This window comes from Pristis pectinata, chromosome 6 (assembly GCF_009764475.1).
Source record: "Pristis pectinata isolate sPriPec2 chromosome 6, sPriPec2.1.pri, whole genome shotgun sequence".
NCBI classification, from domain to species: Eukaryota; Metazoa; Chordata; class Chondrichthyes; order Rhinopristiformes; family Pristidae; genus Pristis; species Pristis pectinata.
The window spans coordinates 14970872-14986009 of NC_067410.1; the positions used below are offsets into that span (position 1 = coordinate 14970872).

The following is a 15138-nucleotide window of genomic DNA, read 5'->3' on the forward strand; positions in this document are numbered from 1 at the left end:
TTTGATGAAGAACACCAGGAAGGTGGTGGTGAATATGCAGGACCAGAGTTAACTCAGCACCTTGCAGCAAGAAAACTAAGGAAGGGGTGACTTTTTTCCAACTATTCCAGTGCCATGCTAATTCTGCCTGAGTATTTTCACAAGAAATTAGCAGTACTTGTAATACCCTTCACTAGTATTTTAATTCTGCATTAAAAGACACAAAATACAGTGACAATGACAGTAACGGAAAACAAATAAAACTGCAGATGCTGAAATCTGCAACAAAAACAGAAATGCTGGAAGAACTCATCCCGCCAGACAGTATCTGTGGAAAGAGCAACCAATCAATGTTTCAGGCCAGCAACCCTTCCTCAGAACTCTGCACTGTCCCCCAAGTTCGAAGGAAGGATTGCTGACCCAAACCGTTGACTGGTTTCTCTTTCCACAGATGCTGCTCGATTGGCTGAGTTCTTTCAGCATTTCTGTTTTTCTTTCAGTGATAAACCATACTGCAAAATGTCAAATGTCCTCAAGCATTTGCCGATTCATGGGATCTTTCTGAAAAGATTTAACTCAAGGTGCTGCAGTAGATACTGCTGCTTCTGAGATGTGGATCCCAAGTCTGTGAATCTGTGATAATCCCATCTAGCAGCACTTGATCTCCAGTCTTCTATGCATTACGAGTTCAAGTCTCTAGTTTAGATACGTCTGTTATGGTGAAAAGTTTCCTACTATCTGCCCTATCGACGCGGCTCATAACTTATGTGTACCTCCCATCAGCCTCTTCTACGCTAAGGAAGAGGAACTGAATCTGTCCAGTCTCTCCTCATAACTGAAGCACTCCTTCTAAGGCAACATCCTGGTGAACTGATGTGTTGCTCCCACCTGCTGTGAGGATGAGGCTCGTCAATGCTGCAGAGGAAAGAGACAATGGAAAGGATCGAATTGAGATGCTGTGAATTGCGATGACAATCAGCAGAATGCACTTCACAGAAGTGAAGCTTGCTGTATGGTTTCCAAGAATCACAGCAACAGTAGTAACTTGCTTTTGCATAAAAGTTCCAAAATAACAACTCATACCAAAGTGCTCAACAGGAGGACAATCAAAGAAAAATAGCACAGAAAGGGATAGCTGGAAAAGTCTTGATTGGAATGAAGTTTGAAGGAGCATCTTAAAGGGTGGAACTCTAGGTAAGGAGTTCCAGTGTTAGGGCCAAGGCAACGTTAAGTCTGGCTGCCAATTATGGAACAGCTAAAATCCAGAATGTGCAAGAGGCAGGGAGGAGAATTTCAGAGATTTCAAAAGGCTTTAGGATTGAAAAGGTTGCAGGGATGAGGGATAGAGGGGCTAGAAATTGGGACGGTGGAAGGGGAGCCAGCAAAGGTCAACAAGCATAGGTGGAAGAGACGAAAAGGATCATGTCAAGTGCAGAAAATTTACATTGACCAGGTTGTTAGTTGCCGAGTCTTCACACATCATTTGAGTGAAGGAGACTTTGGTCTTTCCTTCACATTTTGTCCTGATTTGTCCTTCAGAAAGAGAGGATTGTATAAAGTCCATGTGCTCAGAGATGGAGAAGCAGAAGTGAGGAATTTTAAGCTAACTGCATTGAAGTAGTTGGATAAAATATTAAATGCAAGGATGTTGGAGAAAATGCTGCAAGTGAATGATATGTGGTGTGAAGTCAACAAAGAAACTGCTGCCTAGACAGTGGATCCATTTGCCTATCTCCAGGGAAAATAGCATTCTTGGGGAAATTGACTGAGCAACTCTGCGTGTGATTCACCTTAGCATGGTTGGTGCGTTCAGTCAGTGCCATCATTGCTCGCACATTGCACGTTTCCTCCACTGTTGGCAGAGTTGGAGTTTTTTTTGGGGGGGGGGGGAAGAGGTCAACTATGGCCTTTGCTTGATTAAATCTGTCACCTGTTGTACTGAGATCAGAAATGAGATGGCGATTAAAGGGTCTGTATTTTGATACTGATACCTTACACACAGCATCTACCAACCTCAGCTTTCAATGGTCAGGGTTATAGAAAATAAATGTGTTCCCTTCAGTATTTGCAGTTTCTTTGTTCCAACCAAATCCGAGCTAACTGCTGTGATCCCTGACCCCTTGATCACCCCACACCTGACGGTGACTTGGGGCCATTGTCAGCACGAGTCAATTAGACCTGAGCAGCGTGTGAGCGCAGTCCAGATGCACAAAAAAGTGTCACGTTCCCCTTCCGCTGCATTTTCCCTCACTTCCATGGCAACCTTTCCTGTGGTTGTACTGTGGCTGTGGGGAAGAGTTCTTCAAGGTCTGTCGGCATGGCAACGACATGGTAATTGTGAGCTCTTTACGTAGTTCTTGACAGGAATTGCTCAGGTCACATTGTAATGCATAAGTCTACGTGCAAAATGCCATACTGCTGTTTTTAATGGATTTTTGATCAGTTTAGTTAATTTTTGTGGGGGAATCAAGTGGTTTTTTATCTCTATACATTGCACATGGTTAAGCACAACAACAGTGAATGTGATCCAATCTCGAGGCAAATTAGTGTGCTCAGAATAAGAAGCTGGCTTGTCACGTGTGACGCCTCTGTTGAGATCTGTGTTGGAGGGGAAAGAGTTGCGGAGAATGCTGAGAAAGAGGGCACGGCGAAGAGTTGTTGTTACCCTAGTTCCAAGAAAGTCTTCTTACGCAGAAAACCAAAGAATCTGGGAGAAATATCCCTAACACCAGCTCTGTCTGGATTCACTGGGCAACGATGCTGGAGATGGTCTGTGAGTACTGTTTACCTGTACACACCACCTCACTCTGACCTCCTTCATGAGGCCATCAAGGGAAGCATTGAAGTCAATGAAAATAAAAGAGGGGAGAGATGGAGATAAACTGCTTGTTCTGGGCTATATGTTATCCAGTACTGCACAAGGTCAAAATTATCTCCCCTGGATCTAATCTGCTTTGAATATGAGTAAATATAGTTTGTTTCTCGAAAACTAATTTGCAATTTTATTCTGTTTCTTGGACTACTGAATTTTTGCACTGTATGTGTTGGCTGTATTTTTTTTAAACTCATCTCTCATTAAGATTTTATCCACTTCCCCGACATGATCTTAATCACTTGAATGCAGTTAAAACATTCTGTAACACCAATTTTCCCCACCCCCACCTGCTCAACCCCCACCCATTTAGTGCAAGTATCCATATCTCAACACCTTAGCCTGGGCTGAAGTATAGAAACATTAGAGATGACTCTAACCAAGGAACCCAAGGTGAATTACTACACAATTATTACTGTTATTTCCTGCTCAATACAAGACACTTACTCTGGAAGAAAACTGGGGATTTTTTTTTAAGCAATAAACTATTGACTCATTTGGCCTAGAAATTTGCTTGTGGTATTTTTCCAGCAAAAGCATGTGTTAGCAATCTTGCCAATGCTGTTTCTAAAAGCTCTGAAAAATAATTGCAGAGTTCACTAGCACCAGTTCCATCACAGTTCTAGCAACTTCCTCATGTAATGTTGCAATATTTTAGCTATAGGGTATGTGCCTCCTATCTTAAGGGCATCACAGTGGCACAGTTAGCAGACCTACTGCCTCATAGCACCAGAGACTCTTGAGTTCAATTCTGACCTCAGGTGCTATTTCCCATTTGGCCTATGACTACATGACCATCATGATCTGGTACAGCAATTCCAATGCACAGGAATGCAAGAGGCTGCAGAGAGTAACGGGCACGGCCCAGACCATCACAGGCACAGCCCACCCCACCATTGACAGCACCTACAGGAGGCGCTGCCTGTAGGCCTGCCTGCCAGCATTTGTCATCAAGGATCCCCACCATCCTGATCATGCCCTCTTCTTGCTGCTACCAGCAAACAGGAGGTTCAAAGGCCCTGTTTGGTGGTGGCAATGAGAAGATGGTCTGTTTTTTCTGCTACCATCAAATACAACCATCAGGTTCTTGAATGGACTTGCACAACCTTAGTCCTACCTCAGCAACGGAACACCACGCACTACCATCATCACTGATTGTGCTTTTTTTGCACTAATGTCTTGTTTTGTACAATCTCTTTTTCTCTTCACTGTCTTGTATTAATTTATGCATAATTTATATTCTGTGTAGTGTCTGAACCTACTTCCCTGTGATGCTGCTGCAAGCAATTGTTTCCATGGGAACTGTACCTCGCCATATTTGTGCACATGACGATAAACTCAACTTGACGCGAGTTCCTTCAGGTGCTCCTGTTTCCTCCCAGATGTGCAGATTGGTAGGTTATTCTACCCTCATGAGTGGTAGAATCTGGGGGAGTTGATGAGACTGTGGGAAAAATAAAATGGGATTAATATACGATTAGTAAAAATGGATGGTTGATGGTTGGTGTGGACTTGTTGGGCTGAAAGGCCTATTTCCAGGCTGGATGTCTCTAATAGCACCTTTCCTCAGCTCTGAGCTCAAGTAGTAGTCTTTGAATGGTCACACCACGATAAAACCAGCACTCTGTCAGCTTCTGGGGAGAGTGGGCGAGGAACGAATGCACACTGCTGTAATGGAAGAGTGTGGCAGATTCCTCTCAGATAGGACAAAGGAACCTGCGCAGGCTTTTGAAGAGCAGCATGCAAACAACACTCAAAAGGAAGACACAAGAGATTGCAGATGCTGGGACCTTGAGCAACAAACAATCTGCTGGAGGAACTCATCAGGACTAAGAGTGGAGAGGGAAGATAGCCAGTATAAAGAGAGGGGAAGTGGTGAGACGGGGCCAGGTAGGGGAGGGATGAAATTGGGAGACAGAGGCAGGTGGATGACAGATGCTGCTGGACCCGTTGAATTCTTCCAGCAGATTGTTTATTGCTGTCAAAAAGAAGTTGCCAGGGAGATGTCTATAAGGACATGAGCACACTCCATGAATGCCTGCGCCGTTGAGACCACTTGGGCTAATTCAATGACAAAGAAACTGCTCTAGCTACATGAATTTCTCACCTGAAAAAATTCAACCATATTAACAACTGGCATTAACTCACTCAGAAACATGCACCTAGTTAGCTAATACCACCTTGATGAGATTTTTATCGACACAACATTGGATATGTGGGCACTGCACAATGAATTTCTGGAGCATTATGTCCAGTTAGGATCTGATTTCAACATAGGTAAAACAGCTTTGTGGTCTGGTAATGATTAGCATTTCATGGAGATTCCACACAAATTAAAATATGCAAGTTTATCAGATGTTTAGTGCAATCTTATTAATGACAATGGCAATAGAATTATTTTCAACAAGTGGGTTATGAGAGCCTTGTCTGAAACAATAGGACCATTGTGTTTATCCATTAAAGCAAATGAGAGATAATTTAAAAAGAACAGAATTTCTTTTTTTTAAAGAGAGAATTGAAGCCTTCAAGTTATTATGACTGATACAGATGTTTGGAGAGCAGAATACACAACCAGCAAGCCAATAGCTCACTCCTCAGATAGCAACAATTCAGTCCTGTGGGAATTATCTACATGCTGGTTGGATGGATTCTTGTGCTGAGCTCTGCTTCCCAGAGATTAATTTGACTGACCTGCAGCTGTGGATAAGCCAGAGATTGGACAGCTCTTTCAAAGATTGCACAATGAATCAAGTGACCTCATTCTAGTCTGTGAGATCCTCTGAGACCTGTATATGGTTTACAATCACTGAATCATCAGGTTGGAACTCAAGTTCACAAACACAAGCTCAATGGATTATTGATCTCACATCTCACAAATGAAGGAGTATGATACAAAAATTGACTGTGTGGTTAACAGTGAGGAGGAAAACTTTAAACCGCAGGAAAATAGAAAATAGCTACAAGTGTTGGTAATGCATTTGGGGATACATAACAAGGCGAGGGAATGTACGATGATTGGGAGGCTATTGAATAGTGTGGAGGAATAGAGGAACTTTGGAGGGTATGTCCACCAATGCTTAATGGGAGTAGAACCCATCAGAAGTGGTTAAAAAGGCATATGGGATGCTTTCCTTTCCCAACCAAGGCATTGTATGTAAGAACAAAGGGCTTCTGCTCGATATGCATACAACAGTAGTTAGACCGCACCTTGAGTACTGCTTACAGTTACAGAGGAGAGGAGATTTGCAGTGTAGATTTATGAAGATGTTGCCAAGAGTGGAAAAATATTGCAATGTTGTTTTCTTTGGGATAGAGGATGCTTAAAAAAGAGACTTCAATGAGAAGCCTGGATGGATAAATAGAAAGGATCTACTTCCCTTAGCAGGGGATCAAAAACTAAGGACTATAGATTTAAAATAATCACTAGAAGGATTAGTGGGAAGATCAGAAAATATGTTTTCAGTCAGAATGTGGTAGGAACTCACTCTCCAAGGGGTGAAAGAGGCAGAAATTTTCACCGGAGTTCAAAAGTGCCTGGATGTGCACCTGAAGAGCTATGACCTTCTGGACTATGGACCTTGCACTGGAAGGTGGAAGAGGTTGGGTAGCTCTTTTGTTTTGATTGGCACAGGCACAATGGGCCAAATTGCCTCCCTCTGCTTCGTATGTTTTCCACGGCTCATCGGTGGGTGAAGGGGAATGATGCCCCAGAGGTTAATACTTAACCACAGCCTACATGCATTGTGGGGCTTCAGGGACTGACTTCCTGCATAGTGCTTTTCAAATGAGCAAACCTCATTATGCTGCAAGAGGAAGGTCAAGGAAGCTCATTTTAGACTTAACTGTGACAACATTGCCTGCTCTTAATATTGAAGGGAAGTTAAATGAAATTAATTGGTCTCCTGGACATTCATCACTGCTTGTTAGAAGCACCACAGAGCAATACCAGTGTGTTGTACCCCATTTCTGAAATTAGAGTAGAAGCCAATTTTTGAAAAGGAAATAGGAAAGACATCACTAACTGGAAAGACTGCAAAGAAGAGTGACGAGAACGTTTTCAGGACTCGAGGGCCTGAGTTGTATGGAGAGGTTGGGTAGGCTAGGACTTTGTTCATTGGAATGTAGGAGACTTGAGGGGTAACCATATAGAAGGTATAAAATCATGAGGGATGTAGGCAAGGTGGATGCACACAGCCTTTTCCCCAGGAAAAAGGGAATCAAAAACTAGAGGGCATAGGTTTAAGGTGAGAGAGGACCAATTTAAAAGGCACTTGAGGGGGCAACTTCTTCATGTAGAGGATGGTGAATATATGGAACAAGCTGCCAGAGGAAGTGGTTGAGGCAGGTACAAGAACATTTAAAAGACACTTGGACAGGTACATGGACGGGAAAGGTTTAGAGGGATATGGGCCAAATGTGGGCAAATAAAACTAGCTTTGATGGACATCTTGGTCGGCATGGATGAGTTGGACTGAAGGGTCTATTTCCATGCTGTATTGCTCTATGACTCTATGGCTACATGTGTTGTCAGTATCATAAGGCACTTTACGACCAGGGATGAATTTCTGACAAGCATACCTAAGGTTTGGGACCATCAAGTAACCATAAAGTTACAGAATAGTGAAAACTTATGATACAGTTGGAGTCCATTCAACTTATGCTCTTCATGTTGGCCAGACAAAAGTTATATTGCTTCATAGCCTTGTTGGAAGGAAGGAGTGAACATGATTAAATCATTGCTAATGAGGGCTGAATCAGATCATGTATTGGGCATGTCTTCACAAGATTATCTCATTTCCTATTGCACATTGGGCCAGAAATGCTAGAAGTATTCAATATGTCAGGTAGAGAGAGAAACAGAGTTAACATTCCAGGTCAATGACCTTCGCCGATCTGCTATTTCCAGATTTTTCTGTTTTATTTCAGAATTCCAGCATAGGTGGTATTTTTCTTTTGGATTTCTAAATAAGAAAAATTAAAGCCTTTCTGGTCTTAATTATTGTCATTTAAAAAAGCAAAACTTTGAATAAAAACTTGACAAATTTGATTCATTTTAAATCAATAGCAGATTCTGCCACAGTGAACTGAGACACAGTCACAGAGGCCACATAATTCTCTACAAAAGATTAATGACTTATGGAGTAATTGAATCAACTAAATTGGCTTATGACATTTAAACTCAAATTATTATCTTTAATTATAATCTTTAAATTACAATCTCTTTGAATAAAGCAGCACTTGTTCAATCTTGATAAAAAATGTGTCGTCTCCACAAGCACCCAATGACATGATAGGTCACTCCTTTTAAAGGTTGCCCTGGGGATCCCAGTGTACATGAGAAGCTCTACTGCTAGCATATAGCTTTATTTACTTTTTTTTATTGTGAACTGTCCAACTAAACTTCAGCAATATTATTAAGGTCTCACAGATCCTTTGTAACCTTGGGACGTGCGCACCCTTGACTGAGCTTTGGTGAATAACAACTTCCAATTACAAATTCCTCGGCTTTAACACCCCAAATGAGCAGTCCTGGGCCCAGCACATAGATGCAATCATGAAGAAGGTGTGCCAGTACATCTACTTTCTTCGAAGCTTAATGAGATTTGGCATGTCACCAAATACACTAACAAACTTTATTCCCTGGAGTGTAGGAGAATGAGGGGAGATCTTATAGAGGAATACAAAATTATGAGGGGTATCGATAGGGTGAATGCATGCAGGTTTTTTCCCCTAAGGTTGGGTGAGACTAGAACTAGAGGTCATATGTTTAGGGTGAAAAGTGAAATATAGAGGAGGTTTACTAGGATGCTGCCTGGATTAGAGGACAGGTGAAAGGTGAAATATAGAGGAGGTTTACTAGGATGCTGCCTGGATTAGAGGGCATGTGCTACGAGGAGAGGCTGGACAAACTTGGGCTCTTTTCTCTGGAGTGGCAGAGGCTGAGGGGTGATCTGTTGGAGGTGTATAAAATTATGAAGGACATAGATAGGGTGGACAAGCACTATCTTTTTCCCATCAGTGAGTGATCCAATACCAGAGGGCATGCATTTAAGGTGAGAGGGTGTAGGTTCAGAACAGATGTGAGGGGTATGTTTTTTTACTGAGAGAATGGTAGATGCCTGGAATTCATTGCCTGATAGGGTGGTGGAGGCAAACTCATTGGGGGCTTTCAAGAAGGGCTTGGATGGGCACGTGAATGAGAGGAAAACACAGGGATTTGGGCATTCTGTAGGCAGGAGGGAATAGTTATGTTGGCACAACATTGTGGGCCAAAGGGCCTGTTCTGTGCTGTACTGTTCTATGTTCATATAAGGGGAATCTGAGGAGGAGCTTCTTCACTCAGAGGGTGGTGCGAGTGTGGAACCAGCTGCCAGCAGAAGTGGTAGCTGGTAGTTCAATTGTAACATTTAAGAGAGGTTTGGATAGGTACATAGGTGGGAAGGGTTTGGAGGGATATGGACCTGGTGCAGGTAGATGGGACTCGGCAGAAGATCAGGTCGGCACGGACTAGGTGGGCCGACAGGCCTGTTTCTGTGTCGTAATAGTCTACGACTCTATAACTTCTACAGATACACGGTTGAAAGTATCCTGACTGGTTGCATCATGACCTGGTACACCAATTCCAATGCACAGGAACCCAAGAGGCTGCAGAAAATAGTGGACACAGCCCGGTCCATCTAAGGCATGGCCCTCCCCACCATTGACATCATCTACAGGAGGCCGTGCCTCAAGAAGGTGGCATCTATCATCAAGGATCCCCACCATCCGGGTCATGCCTTCTTCTCACTGCTACCATGAGGCAGGAGGTAAAGAATCCCAAAGTCCCTCATGGCAGGCTGATCCAAAAGATTAGGATGCATGGGATCCAGAGTTACTTGGTAGTTTGGATTCAGAATGGGCTTGCCCATAGAAGACAGAGGGTGGTGGTGGAGGGGTGTTATTCTGGCTGGAGGTCCGTGACCAGTGGTGTTTTGCCGGGATCGGTGCTGGGGCCTCTGTTGTTTGTGATGTATAGAAATGATTTGGATGAAAATGTAGTTCAGAATCAGATTTATGATCACAGACTTACATGACATGAAATTTGATGTTTTGCGGCAGCAGTACAGTGCAAAAACATAAAATTATAAATTACAGTCCTGTAATTAGTACAGGACTGTTCAGAAATCTGATGGCGGAGGAGAAGAAGCTGTTTCTTCTTCAGGGTGGGTCTTCAGGCTCCTGTACCTCCTCCCCGATGGTAGTAACGAGAAGAGGGCATGACCTGGGTGGTGAAGGTCCTTAGTAGAACATAGAACATTGCAGCAGCACAGTACAGGCCCTTCAGCCCACGATGTTGTGCCAACCTTTTAACCAACTCTAAGATCAATCTAACCATTCCCTCCCACATACCCCTCCATTTTTCTATCATCCATGTGCCTATCTAAGAGTCAAATGTCCCTAATGTATCTGCCTCTACTAGCACCCCAGGCAGTGTGTTCCACACACCCACCACTCTGTGTAGGAAAAACTCTGATGTCCCCCCTGTACTTTCCTTTAATCACCTTAAAATTATGCCCCCTCGTGTTAGCCATTTCTGCCCTGAGAAAAAGTCTTTGACTGTCCACTCGATCTATGCTTCTTATCATCTTGCACACCTCTGTCAGGTCACCTCTCATCCTCGTTCACTCCAAAGAGAAAAGCCCTAGCTCACTCAGCCTATCTTCATAAGACATGATCTCCAATCGAGGCAGCATCCTGGTAAACCTTCTCTGCATCCTTTCTAAAGCTTCCACATCCTTCCTATAGTGAGGCGACCAGAACTGAACACAATATTCTAATTGTGATCTAACCAGGGTTTTATAGAGCTGCAACATTACCTGGCAGCTCTTGAACTCAATCCCCCGACTAATGAAGGCCAACACGCCATGTGCCTTCTTAACAACCCTATCAACTTGTGCAGCAACTTTGAGGGATCTATGGACATGGACCTCAAGATCTTTCTGTTCCTCCACAGTACTAAGAATCCTGCCATTAACCCTTTACTCTGCCTTCAAATTCAACCTTCCAAAGAGAATCACTTCACACCTCTCTGGGTTGAATTTCATCTGCCACTTCTCAGCCCTGCTTTGTATCCTATTAATGTCCTGTAGTAACCCTCGACAACCTTCTACACTATCCCCAACACCACCAACCTTCGTGCCATCTGCAAACTTACGAACCCACCCTTCCACTTCCTCATCCAAGTCATTTATAAAAATCACAAAGAGCAGGGGTCCCAGTAGAGATCCCTGTGGAACACCACTGGTCACCAACCTCCAGCCAGAATACGCTCCATCTACAACCACCTTCTCTGCCTTCTATGGGCAAGCCAATTCCGAATCCACACATCCAAGTTTCCCTGGATCCCATGTCTCCCGACCTTCTGAATGAGCTTATCATGGGGAACCTTATCAAATGCTTTACTAAAGTCCATATACACCACATCCACTGCTCTACCCTCATCAATGTGCTTTGTCACATCTTCAAAGAATTCAATCAGGCTCGTGAGGCATGACCTGCTGCTCACAAAACCATGCTGACTGTCCCTAATCAGACTATGCTTCTCCAAATGCTCATAAATCCTGTCCCTAAGAAACTTCTCCAATAATTTGCCCACCACTGAAGTAAGACTCACCAGTCTATAATGCCCAGCATTTCCCTCCATCCTTTCTTGAACAAAAGAATAACATTGCCACCCTCCAATCATCTGGCACTACTCCTGTGGCCAGTGAGAACGCAAAAATCATCACCAAGGGCTCAGAAATCTGTTCCCTCGCTTCTTGTAGTATCCTGGGGACGGGCCTGGGGACTTATCTATCCAAATGTTTTTCAAAAGTTCCAGCACATCCTCCTTCTTAACATCGACATGTTCTAGCTTATCAGCCCACTTTAAGCTGTCCTCACAAACATCAAGTTCTCTCTCACAGGTGAATACTGAAGCAACGTATTCATTAAGGACCTCCCCTACCTCTTCTGACTCCAGGCACATGTTTCCTCCCCTATACCTAATCGGTCCTACCTTCACTCTAGTGAAGGATAATGGATGCCTCCATCTTGAGGCACCGCCTCTTGAAGATGTCCTCAATGGTGGGGATTATTGTGCCCGTGATGGAGCTGGGTGGGTGATGGTGATGGGTGGATTAGTAAGTTTGCAGACACAACAAAGATTGGTGGAGTTATGGATAGCGAAGAAGGTTGTTGAAGGATACAGCAGAATATAGATCAGTTACAGATATTGGCAGAGAAATGGCAGATGGAGTTTAATCTGAGCAAGTGTGAAGTGTTGCACTTTGGGAGATCAAATGTAAAAGAATACAGTTAATGGCAGGACCCTTAAAAACAATGATGTACAGAGGGATTTTGGGGTCCAAGTTCATATCTCCCTGAAATTAGCTGCACAAGTAGAGACGGCGGTAAAGAAGGTGTACAGCATGCTTGCCTTCCATTGGACGGGGCACTGAGTATAAGAGTCAGGAAGTCACATTACAGCTATATAGAACTTTGGTTAGGCTGCACTTAGAGTATTGTGTGCAATTCTGGTCACCCCATTGCAGGAAGGATGTGGAGGCTTTGGAAAGAGTGCAGAAGAGGTTTACCAGGATGCTGCCTGGATTAGAGAGTATGAGTTATAAGGAGAGGTTGGACAAAACTTGCGTTGTTTTCTCTGGAGAATCTGAAACTGATGGGAGACCTGATAGAAGTTTATAAAATTATGAGAGACATAGATAGGGTAGACAGTCAGAATCATTTTCCCAGGGTAGAAATGTCAAATTCTAGAGGACATGCATTTAAGGTAAGGGGGAGAAAGTTTAAAGGAAATGTGTGGGGCAAGTTTTTTTTCCATAGAGAGGTAGGTGCCTGGAACAGGCTGCCAGAGGTACTGGAGGAAACAGATATGATAGTGGCATTTAAGAGGCTGTTAGATAGACACATGAATATGCAGGGAATGGAGGGATATGGATTATGTGTAGGCAGAAGAGATTCAGTTTAATTTGGCAGCATGTTGGGCACAGACACGGTGGGCTGAACGTCCTGTTCCAGTGCTGTACTCTTCTGTGTTCCTTAACTCCCACATCACCAGGTTCAGGAACAGCTACTTTCCTACAAACATCATGTTCTTAAACCAACCTGTACAATCCTAATCCTGCCTCAGCAATAGAACACCGCCGATCATCACTAAGGACTGTCTCAGATCGTGTATTTTTTTTGCATTATTGTCTTGTTTTGCAGTCTTTTTTTTCCTCTTCGCCATCTTGTATAATCTATGTCCTGTGCATTGTCTGAACTTATTGTATGTGCCTGTGATGCTGTTGCAAGCAAATTTTTCATTGTATCTGTACTTGTGCACGTGACAATAAATTTGACTTGACCTCTCTGGCAGTCCCTTACTTCCACTCTAGGTTTATGGGATCCGAGATGGCTAATGAGGCTACTGTGGGGACTGCAGACCCTTGTACGTATTGGGCAGGAGGTGACAGATATGGCAAGCGGGTGAGTAGTTTGTGAGGTGGTTTGCTCCTTCCACCACTTACACAGTGCTTCAATATGCTTCCTATGCAAGGCCTAAAGCTTCTCAATACCATCCCAAGTCCTCCTTCTCCACTTTGAGTGGGCATAGGCCAGACATTCCCAGGAATCAGTGGGAATGTGACATTTTTTCACGTAACCTTTGAGCATATTATTGAATCCATATCAACATCTTTTCTCAGGCCAAGATCCCCAGTATTAAGGCCTGGTTACTTTGAGTTGTTTATGTTAGGCAAGATTGATCGTTCACATACCTGGCATGAGATTCTGGAAACAGGCGCTCTATTCCGAGCCCTGTCATAAGAGGAGATTATCAGGGAGGGCAGATGAAGTCCATCAGGAGCACTCAGAGATCCAGTGGAAGCAGCAGAAGGAGTGGACCACCCCAGAGACCATTCACCCCTTTGGCAAGCACATGTCCATCTGTGGAAAAGCCAAGCCTGCCCTGATAGAAGCAACACGCTCATCTGTCTTTAGACACCACATCAATGCCAACCCCACATACTCAAATAGAGATAAAATAAAAAAAATGCATGTTACTTTGGAAATAAGAAAAAAACTCTGCAGATCCTAGAAATCTGAAATAAAGGCTGGAAACACTCACAAGGTCGGACAGCATCTGTGGAGAGAGAAACAGAGTTAATGTTTCAGGTCCAAGAGCCTGCATCAGAACTGGAAAAGTGAGAGAACAAGTGTATTTCATGTTGCAAAGAGCTTGCCCAGGAAACATAATACCTTGGGAGTTGTTCAGTTATTACCAGTTAGACGAGATGAAAAATGGAATTGTGAAGGGCAAAACACAGCAGATGTTGGAATTCCAAAACAAAGGAGAACGATGGAAATACCTGGAAAGTCAGGCAGCAAATATGGAAAGAGAAAAACTGATGGATGACCTTACATCAGAACTGGCTGGTTCTGACAAACAGGAAAGGCTGGTTATCTGAAATTATTGAATTATTGAGTCCTGAGAGCTATAAAGGGAAGAATGAACCTTGGAGTTGAAAAGGGAAATGTCCCTTCGGAATGCTGAAAGGAGATGGGATGGGGAGGTATAGAATGTCCGATGGTGGAATCTCATTGAAAGCAGTGGAAAGTTCAGAGAATGATCCGTCGAATTTGGGATCTGGTGCTGTGGTAGGTAAGGAAAAGGGGAAGCCTATTCTTGCTTCAGTTGGGAGGTGTGGGGAGTGAAAGCAGAACTGCATGGAATAGAGGAGATGTGGTTAACAACCCTGTCAACCACTGTGGAGGGGAACTGATGGTTAGAAAAAAGGAAGATATCTCAAAGACACAACTGTAAGTAGTTCAATGCAAGGATGATTTCTGTCAGTCAAAAGCAGATGGAGGTGGAGGGGACTGGTCGAGCCTCTGTTCAAGGAAAAAGTGGAGAGCCTTCAGGCCATTCTGGTATGGGACGGAGATGTAGAGGGATAGGACGTCCAAAGTAATGACGAACTAGCTGTGGCCAGAAAACTGGAAACCGTCAAAGTAATGATGGTATCAGAGAAGCTATGAATGAAACTGGGAAAGGGACTGAATAAAAGGGAAGGTAAAAGAAACAAGTTCTGCGGGGCACGAAGATAATTGGTCTACCAGGACAGTCTTAGTGAGGGAGTAGAACTGGGCTGTGTGGGTTTATAGACGATGAGGCTGGAAACTGCAGAGGGAAGATTTCCCAAGGAAGGCAGGTCAATTGACTATTGGGAGACAACAACCTGATGTTTGGTACTGGAATCATGGTC

General features: G+C 43.6%; 1 long non-coding RNA gene across 1 annotated transcript; it reads left to right on the forward strand.

The window, feature by feature from the left end:
• Positions 1–2602: 2602 nt before the first annotated feature.
• On the forward strand, positions 2603–12067 carry LOC127571694 (uncharacterized). The gene is made up of 3 exons (XR_007956501.1): positions 2603–2752; positions 4101–4245; positions 9421–12067. It is a non-coding gene; the product is annotated as an uncharacterized LOC127571694 (long non-coding RNA).
• The last annotated feature ends 3071 nt before the right edge of the window (positions 12068–15138 follow it).